Source organism: Natator depressus, chromosome 3 (assembly GCF_965152275.1).
Source record: "Natator depressus isolate rNatDep1 chromosome 3, rNatDep2.hap1, whole genome shotgun sequence".
NCBI classification, from domain to species: domain Eukaryota; kingdom Metazoa; phylum Chordata; order Testudines; family Cheloniidae; genus Natator; species Natator depressus.
The window spans coordinates 845,325-855,344 of record NC_134236.1 but is presented as its reverse complement, the minus strand read 5'-3'; positions in this window follow the sequence as shown (position 1 = coordinate 855,344).

Sequence of the window (10,020 nt, the reverse complement as noted above, 5' to 3'; positions counted from 1 at the left end):
TCCTGGCCCCCGGGACCCGCCGGCTGCCGCCAGCCGGGGCCTTGCGGCCCATGTGGAGCGTGGCTCCCGTCTCCCCCACAAGCCCCCAGCCAGATTTGCTGCTTCGCGGCCGCACTGGCCCATGACCCCTGCAGCCTGCCCCACGCCATGGGGGGAGACGAGCGCCCGGCGATGGGTCTCCAGGGGAAGCTGCAGAGCGCAGCTCATGGGCCATGCTAAATGCAGGGACGATGCCCGCTTGGGTCACAGAGCCCCAGCCTCTCTGTCCACTCCAGCCGCAGGCAGCTTCCCTGCATCCCCGCCGGCTGCCCTGCCCCGTCCCTTGTGCCCCGTGTGCTTCGGGTCGCCACCCCCCGGTTTCACCAGGGTCTCCCGGAATCGGCCTCAATCTCCCAGGGGCTACTGCAGCCAAACAGGGAGATTTTAGGCTGCTAAAAGTCCATCGGCACGGGGGGGCTAAGGCAGGCCCCTGCCTGCCCTGGCCACATGCTGCTCCCGGAAGCAGCCAGCACATCCCTGCAATCCCTGGGGGGCAAAGAGGATCTCGGCAGACACCACCGGTGTGGTGCTCTGCTCTATCCAATGTTGAGAACAGTCGGCTGCGTGCGTGCGTGTGTGTTCTCCCCGTGTGCTGCCCCGGCTCTGCGCAGATCGCTGACACAGCAGACCCCAAGAGAACCCCCAATGACCACAGACTCCAATAAGGTACGAAGGCAGCCAGCCAGGTTTATTGTCAAAAGAAACACAGTCTCTAGCTCCCTGGATCAGATGTCTACAGTTCTGTTAGTCCCTATGTGCTCCTTGACAATGGACACAGCTCAGTCCCTGGCGGGATTCTCCACTGCCCCCTAGGCCGGACAGAGAGACCGCCCCAGGGATGCATCTTATGCACAGGTACAGACAAGTTACACATCACTTCTGACGTATCGAGGTGCAACCCCTCTCACGGAGTCCCCGGGCGATGCTCTGGACCTGCTCCCCATGAAGCCAGGCAGGACTCTGGGGCAGTCTCCTCTCTGGGAGCAGCCTGTCTGCAGGACACACAGCTCACCCAGCTTCCACCTTCCTGGGTCTGACCTCGGAGCATTCAGCATCCTCTGCCCCTCCGTGCGCTTCCCACAGCCAGTCCGCTCAGGTGGGGCTCCTGGGGAAGCCAGAGGGTCCTGCCCCCCAACTTCGCAGTCAGACGTGACTCTCAGCCAGCCAGTAACACAGAGGTTTATTAGACGAGAGGAACATGGTCTAAAACAGAGCTTGTAGGTGCAGAGAACAAGACCCCTCAGCTGGGTCCATTTTGGGGGGCAGTGAGCCAGACAACCCCATCTGCCCTTCAGTCCACGTCCCCAGCCAGCCCCAAACTGCAACTCCCCCCAGCCCCTCCTCCTCTGGGCTTTGTCCCTTTCCCGGGCCAGGAGGTCACCTGATTCCTTTGTTCTCCAACCCTTTAGCTCTCACCTTGCAGGGGGGAAGGGCCCAGGCCATCAGTTGCCGGGAAATAGGGTGTCGACCATTCTCTGTGTCCAGACCCCTGCACACACCTGCCCTCTCGGGCTCTGCAATGATCATACACCCTTCTCCCACCCCCTAGATACTTAAGAACTGCCTAGGGGAAACTGAGGCATCCCCACACTATTCAGAGGAAACATTAAGAACAGTCCCACTTCATCACATCTCTCCCCCCTTCGAGATCGAACTGAGCGGGGTCACTTTAGCTGTTGACCTGGGGAAGTTCGAAGCCACCAACGTTCCCATGGACGCCCCAGCATCTCTCCCATTCCTTGGTAGGAGTTACACCAGGCCCTTCCAGTTTCACGCCCTCCCTTAGGTCGGGGGTGGTCGATAGCACTCGCAGGCTGCATGTGGGAAGGTTTATGCGGCACGTGCCCTTTGGCCACCCCCAAAACCCCAGGGGGTCAAACTGGGATTGGGTCTTCTCCCCAACAAGCTGGCCAAACACAGCCACTTGGTTATAGGACTGTTTAACTTTCTTAACAGCTTTCGCTCCATCTGAGACCTTCTCAAAGCTATCCACACTGGATCCTTCAACAGGAAAGTCAGTGGATCCATTCACAACAGAAAATTTCTGGCTGTTAGGAACTGAAACTTTCTTGATTAAATCATTTTCACACCCTTCAGTTGCAGTAAACTGCTTGCAAAGACTCCATGAGGATTCCTTTCCCTAGGGCTTTTCTATGCAACAATTCACCCCTCACAGAAATGATGCCCTTATCCTCTTCACCTAGGGCTTGCTCTAGGGGAACACTTTCCTGAGCAACAACAGACTCTTTCTGGGTCTCCCTTACATCCAGAATTACCTCTGGCCTGTCCGGTGGATTCCTACACAGTCCCCTTTCAGGCGAACTTACAGACTCCCTAGATAAAAGGTCAGAAGCATTCTCCTTCCCTTTGCCACACACAAGTTCAGGAATCTTTTCCTTCTTGCTACAGGTTTCCACACCCTCAGTAGGTAACACAATCACATCACCTTCATTCTCTCCTTGTGCCCTGGCTAGGATCTCACCCTGATTAGACAGAGTTGCGACACCCTTTCCCAACAACACACTAGCAACAGGCAAAATACAAGCACCAGAATTGTCTGGGCTCTGGGATTTTACATAGACACTAACTGGATGCGACCTAGTTACAGGGCCATTCTCCCGAGCAGACACAAACTTAGGACCCTTCCCTTCCTGGGCTTTAGCTGAATCCAGAACCAACTCTGAGACAACTGCACGACCCTCAACCATCACAGGCTGAAAGGCCCCTTCTGTCTGCTCCACCGACGAAGAGCCGGACACACTTTCTCCTTTCCCAGACACCCAGCTTGGGATCTCTTTCCCCTTGTCCCGGCACACAGGGCTGGTCACAGACAACTGCTTGGAGACCGGGGAAGCTCCCTCCATAGGCAAGTCAATACCCCTGACAGACACAGGCACATTTCTTTCACTGTCACACTTCTCCACCCAGCTAACAGGTAAGGTCCAGGGACACTCATCTTCCACTCTCCTGTCCTTCCCACCCTGCTGACTAGACACAGCCATCAGCTCACAAGGCTGCCTAGGCTCATCCAGACTTTCCTTACCCAGCACCTTGCCACTCCCAGCAGATGCCCTGCCCTGCCTGTGTCTCCCCCCACTCAGCTGGGGTCTCAGCTCCCACTGTGCTCAGCGCTGCCCTTGCTGTCCCAGGGGGGTAGGCAGCGAGCTCGCTGCTTTCCTCACTGCATCAGAGCCAGCCTGAGCCCCCTCTCCGGTGTGCAAGGGGGGTGGGGAGCATCTCTCAGTCCCACCCAGCCCCAGGGGTCTGGTTACAGGCAGGCAGGTAGCCTGAGTCTAGCAGCTCCTCCCTGCTGCCAGCCAGGTCATCTGAATTTTCACTGACCATTTCCATCTCCGCCGATTGGTTCCCTGGATTCAAATTCAAACCCTTGGCAGTTACCGGAGCAGGGCCTGGATCCTGTCCCAGAGAGACACAGTCGCCCCACAACAGGTCTCACAGCCAATATCCTGGAGAGCCCCAACGACCAGCCAGCCCCACCCCTCCTGGGTCTGCACAGGGATCTGGGCCATAGGCAGGGCGAGGGGCTTCGTCCCTGGGACCCTCACCCAGCTCACACAGCCCCTCAGCATCTGAGGCTGCACCACCCAGGGCCTGACAACAGTTCTCTCTGTCCCAGGATTTCGCCACCCCAGGAATGTCTCCCCATTGACCATCCCCTTCCGCTCCCACTGGAGGTCCGAGGGGCTTGGCCCCAGGAAACTCCACACAGACATATAGGTTGGGGTCAGGAGTGGGAGCCTGTCCACCTCCCCACCCATCTGGCTGACGGAGTCTGTGGCCTTGGGATCCAGCAAGGGAACTAGACACCGGGGCTTTTCTGCAGGGTCCCCCTCGTTCAAATCTCCAGCCTGCTCAAAGGCAGTGAGGTGGGCATCCACATCCCCCCCTCCTTAACCAGGGGCAGCAATTTAGTCTCGAGGTTCCCTGCGGAACTGGCACCCCGGGGTCTATCCCCACTCACCCCTGGGGGGTCCCCTAGGCCTCTCCGCTCCCCCACCGCCAGTTCATGCTGCTGCTGCTTCTGCAGCTCTTTCTCGGGCTCTCGCTGTCTCTCACAGTCCTCTTGCTCTCCCGGACTCAGCTCCAATCCTGTCCGTCTCCGATCTCCCAATGGGGAACCCGATCGTGAAGACCCTCGTCTGGTCGGGGACAGGAGTCTTGGGGATGCCTGGCTCCCACTCCAGCTGCTCCCAGATCCTGCTATAGCCCCATTTGGGTCAGAAATCTGTTCCTTAGAGCGGTCATCCTCCTCCAGCTGCACGATGAACTGTGCTTTGGTGAACTTTCCAATGCTCAACCCTCTCTTTCTGCACAGGGTTACAATGTCCTTCTTAAGGAGACGGTGACAGGCCATCACTCCGCTCTTCCCAAGTTGTTGTGGACTCACAGGCCTGTGTGCTCTCAGCTCCCCACGGTTTCCAGGGAGAACCCCTAGTGTGCCAGCCCTTCTCGAGGTCACCACCTCTTTGCCAGGGTCGAGCTGCAGACTCCTCCGCCCCTGGGACCGCTCGCTGAATCACACACTCCCAGGGGTTAACCACCCCCCGACACCGCTCCTCTCTGAGCCTTCAGCACGCCTGGTCCTCATCAATCCCCCTTCGTTTTACTGCTCCCCCGTCACTTACTGCAGGAAGCGCCATCCGCGGGGTGCAGTAGATCCCACCGCTGCCACCAGTTGTCACGGAGTCCCTGGGCAATGCTCTGGAACTGCTCCCCATGAAGCCAGGCAGGACTCTGGGACAGTCTCCTTTCTGTGAGCAGCCTGTCTGCAGGACATACAGCTCACACAGCTTCCACCTTCCTGGGTCTGACCTCGGAGCATTCAGCCTCCTCTGCCCCTCCGTGCGCTTCCCAAAGCGAGTCTGCCCAGGTGGGGTCCTGGGGGGGCCAGAGGGTCCTGCCCCCCAACTTCGCAGTCAGACATGACTCTCAGCCAGCCAGTAAAACAGAAGGTTTATTAGATGACAGGAACATGGTCTAACACAGAGCTTGTAGGTGCAGAGAACCGGTCCTCAGCTGGGTCCATTTTGGGGGGCAGTGAGCCAGACAACCCCATCTGCACTTCACTCCATGTCCCAGCCAGCCCCAAACTGAAACTCTCTCCAGCCCCTCCTCCTCTCGGCTTTGTCCCTTTCCCGAGCCAGGAGGTCACCGGATTCCTTTGATCTCCAACCCTTTAGCTCTCACCTTGCAGGGGGGAAGGGCCAGGCCATCAGTTGCCAGAAAACAGGGTGTCGGCCATTGTCTGTGTCCAGACCCCTGCACACACCTGCCCTCTAGGGCTCTGCAATGATCATACACCCTTACCCCACCCCCTAGATACTTAAGAACTTCCTAGGGGAAACTGAGGCACCCCCACACTATTCAGAGGAAACATTAAGAACAGTCCCACTTCGTCACACCCTCTATGCAGTAAGGTGCCGCCTCTCACCTTGTACATGTTGGTTCGAACAAAATAACTCTATCCATCATAGTACCCTTTTGCCCCTGTCTTTGGGACGGGTCGGCCTGTTCCTTGTTAGGTGTGTGGAATGGGCAAGTTTCAGTGTTCGGATATCGCTAGGGTCCAGGACCTTTTAGGTATGTGTATATTTTGCAACATCAGCCCTTTCCTTGCCAGCTTCTACGAGCAGGGCCTGCCTCTGACTCACAGCTTAACTGTGCTTTATGTTAGCAAAGTCTTGACCATTACTTTAGCTCAGGCCTCAGACCAGGCCTCTGATATAAGGGTTTATGTTTCAGGGCCGCATCTTACTATACCCCCCTCCCCCTCATCCTGAGCGCTGACTCCGCAGCTCCCATTGGCCAGGAACTGCGGCCCATGGGAGCTGCGGGGGCGGTGTCTGCAGGCAGGGGCAGTGCGTGGAGCCCCCTGCCCCCCCCCAGGGGCCACAGAGACATGCCGGCCGCTTCTGGACCCACACACCACAACCCTCTGCCCCAGGTCGGTGAAAGTGAGTGAGGGTGAAGGAGAGCAAGGGACAGAGGGAGGGGGAAATGGAGTGAGCGGGGCAGGACCTCAGAGAAGGGGTGGGGCAGGGGGCAGGGGCTGGGCAAAGGTGTTTGTGTTTGTGTGATTAGACTGGGGAATAAACATGGGGAAATAGTTTTACTTTGTCTCTATTCAAGCCTGAGTTAATGGTGTCCAGTTTGCAAATTAATTCCAATTCAGCAGTCTCTCGTTGGAGTCTGTTGTTGAAGTTTTTTTGTTGAAGAATTGCCACTTTTAGGTCTGTAATCGAGTGACCAACTTAGGCTTGAATAAAGACTGGGAGTGGATGGGTCATTACACAAAGTAAAACTATTTCCCCACGTTGATTCCTCCCCCCCACCCCCCACTGTTCCTCAGATGTTCCTGTCAACTGCTGGAAATGGCCCACCTTGATTATCACTACAAAAGGTTTATTCCCCCCCCCCCCCGCTCTCCTGCTGGTAATAGCTCACCTTAAGTGATCACTCTCATTACAGTGCGTATGGTAACACCCATTGTTTCATGTTCTCTATGTATATAAATCTCCCCACTGTATTTTCCACTGAATGCATCCGATGAAGTGGGCTGTAGCTCACGAAAGCTTATGCTCAAATAAATTTGTTAGTCTCTAAGGTGCCACAAGTCCTCCTGTTCTTTTTGCAAATACAGACTAACATGGCTGCTACTCTGAAACTTATAAAGTTTGCGGACGATACCAAGCTGGGAGGGGTTGCAAGTGCTTTGGAGGGTAGGATTAAAATTCAAAATTATCTGGACAAACTGGAGAAATGGTCTGAAGTAAATAGGACAGCATTCAATAAGGACAAATGCAAAGTCCTTCACTTAGGAAGGAACAATCAGTGGCACACGTACCAAATGGGAAATGACGGCCTAGGCAGGAGTACTGCGGAAAGGGATCTGGGGGTCATAGTGGATCACAAGCTAAATATGAGTGAACAGTGTAACACTGTTGCAAAAAAAGCAAACATCATTCTGTATTAGCAGGAGTGTTGTAAGCAAGACACGAGAAGTGATTCTTCCACTCTACTCTGCACTGATTAGGCCTCAACTGGAGTATTGTGTCCAGTTCTGGGCGCCACATTTCAGAGAAGATGTGGACAAATTGGAGATAGTCCAGAGAAGAGCAACACAAATGATTAAAGGTCGAGAAAACATGACCTATGAGGGAAGACTGAAAAAAATGGTTTGTTTAGTCTGGAGAAGAGGAGACTGAGGGGGGACATGATAACAGTTTTCAAGTACTTAAAAGATTGTTACAAGGAGGAGAAATTGTTCTCCTTAACCTCTGAGGATAGGACAAGAAGCAAAGGGCTTAAATTGCAGCCAGGGAGGTTTACATTGGTGTCATGGAGTCCCCGGGCGATGCTCTGGAACTCCTCCCTACGAAGCCAGTCAGGACTATGGGGGAGCCTCCTCTCTGGGAGCAGACTGTTGTCAGGGGAAGAAGTTTACACAGCTTTGACCTTCCTGGGTCTGATCTTGGAGCATTCAGCATCCCCTTTTCACATCTCCTCTTCCCACAGCATGTCCACCCGGGCGGGGCTCCTGGGGAAGCCAGAGGGCCCTGCACCCCCACTCCGCAGTCAGACGTGATTCTCAGCCGGCGTAAAACAGAAGGTTTATTCGTAGACAGGACCACAGCATAGAACAGAACTTGCTATTCCAGACATCAGTGACTTTCAGCCAAGTCCATCTTGGGAATCCTGGGCCAGACACCCTGGATTCGCCCTCTTCCAGTTCCCCCAAGCAGACTGCCAGCCTCCAGTCACCAGACCTCCCCCCCCACCCCCCGTTGATGCTCCTCCTCCTTCTCTTTGTCTGGGAAAAAGGTGTCACCTAGTCACATCCCCCATCCTGTGTCTCAGGATACATAGCTGCAAATAGCTGGGCAGTCTCACCTGCCCTGAGGGCCTCAGCAAAATCACACCCAATTCCCACCACCGAAGTATTTGTGCAGTACACAGGGAAACTGTGTGTGGAAAGGTTTCAGAGTAGCAGCCATGTTAGTCTGTATCCGCAAAAAAAACAGGAGGACTTGTGGCACCTTAGAGACCAACAAATTTATTTGAGCATAAGCTTTCGTGAGCTACAGCTCACTTCATCGGATGCATGGAAACTGACTGTAAGCGAGGACTGGCCTGTCTCCCCAGGTCTGTGAGAGCGAGGGATCATTTTTCAGGACAGGTTGTAGATCCTTGATGATGCGTTGGAGGGGTTTTAGTTGGGGGCTGAAGGTGACGGCTAGTGGCGTTCTGTTATTTTCTTTGTTAGGCCTGTCCTGTAGTAGGTGACTTCTGGGAACTCTTCTGGCTCTATCAATCTGTTTCTTCACTTCAGCAGGTGGGTATTGTAGTTGTAAGAATGCTTGATAGAGATCTTGTAGGAGTTTGTCTCTGTCTGAGGGGTTGGAGCAAATGCGGTTGTATCGTAGAGCTTGGCTGTAGATGATGGATCGTGCGGTGTGGTCTGGATGGAAGCTGGAGGCTATGGGTATAGCTATGAGTACCCGCATGGCCCCACAGTATGCCAACATTTTTATGGCTGACTTAGAACAACGCTTCCTCAGCTCTCGTCCCCTAACGCCCCTACTCTACTTGCGGTACATTGATGACATCTTCATCATCTGGACCCATGGAAAAGAAGCCCTTGAGGAATTCCACCATGATTTCAACAATTTCCACCCCAACATCAACCTCAGCCTGGACCAGTCCACACAAGAGATCCGCTTCCTGGACACTACGGTGCTAATAAGCGATGGTCACATAAACACCACCCTATACCGGAAACCTACTGACCGCTATTCCTACCTGCATGCCTCCAGCTTCCATCCAGGACACATCACAGTGCCGGGGATGCATGTGTGTGTGAGACAGAGACACACACCGTGTGTGTGTGTGTGTGTGTGTGTGTGTATGGGAGAGAGAGAGACACACACAAACACACGCACACCATGTGTGTTTGTTTGTGAGAGAGAGACGCACACCATATGTGTGTGTGTGAGAGAGAGAGATGCGCATTGCCCCTTTAAGTACACTGACCCCACTCGAAGTACATTGCCTTTTTAAGTAGATCAGCAAGTTGAGACAATAGCTGCTGCCAGCAAGCTCCCTCCGTGCTGAGCCCTGCCGTGTCCCCCCGGCTGGGTGAAGACGGGGTGCAGGAGCGGGGGGAGGGGGACACCGTGACATTAGCACACACACCCGTGCACAGCAGGCAGGAGGCTCGGGGAGCAGCTCCAGGGCAGGGGGGTTGGTCCGGCTGCAGGAGGGGGCTGGGGGGCCTGCCGGGCGGCTGCCGCACAGGGAACGTAGGGGAGCGGGGAGCTGATACGGGGGGCTGCCGGCCCACCCTGGTTCCAAGCCCCCACCTGGTGCAACAGACTGCTCTTCCTGCGTTATGTGGGAGCAAAACGAGCGTGTTCTCGAATAGATCAGTGACATTGTGGTACAGGAAACTGCTCCCTCTAGCAATGTGCTACTGGGGATGTACGGAGCATGCTCAGTATCATCTGCTGAAGCCACTGCCCTTCACCCTGCCCTTATTAGCCATAAGATTCTGCTGACTGCTTTCGACGGGGGTTAAAAAGGGGCAAAGGGGGAAAATCAGGGGAAGGGGTGGCCAGGGTCTGAGCAGGAGACAAAAATCGACTGGTCGCGGGGTCAAGCAGCTGGAGGCAGGGTTAGGAAAGGGGATAAAGGGCAAAATCAGGAATGGAGGAGGAAGGAGATGGAGTTAAGCCCAGGGGTGAGGCGCTGGCAGAGGGTGACAGAGGGTAAAACCCCTGCACAGGCAGGGGCGGAGGGGATAACAGTTACCCTGGTGGGATGAGACCCCAGTGTTTGCAGAAAACAGGGTGGGGGAGGAGCGGGGCTTTTTTATTTCCCCTCCCACAGACAGCACCGCTCAGCACGGGCTTCCCGGGGCTGGGGTCTTAAAGGCCCAGGCTCCCCAACGCCCCATCACTGCAG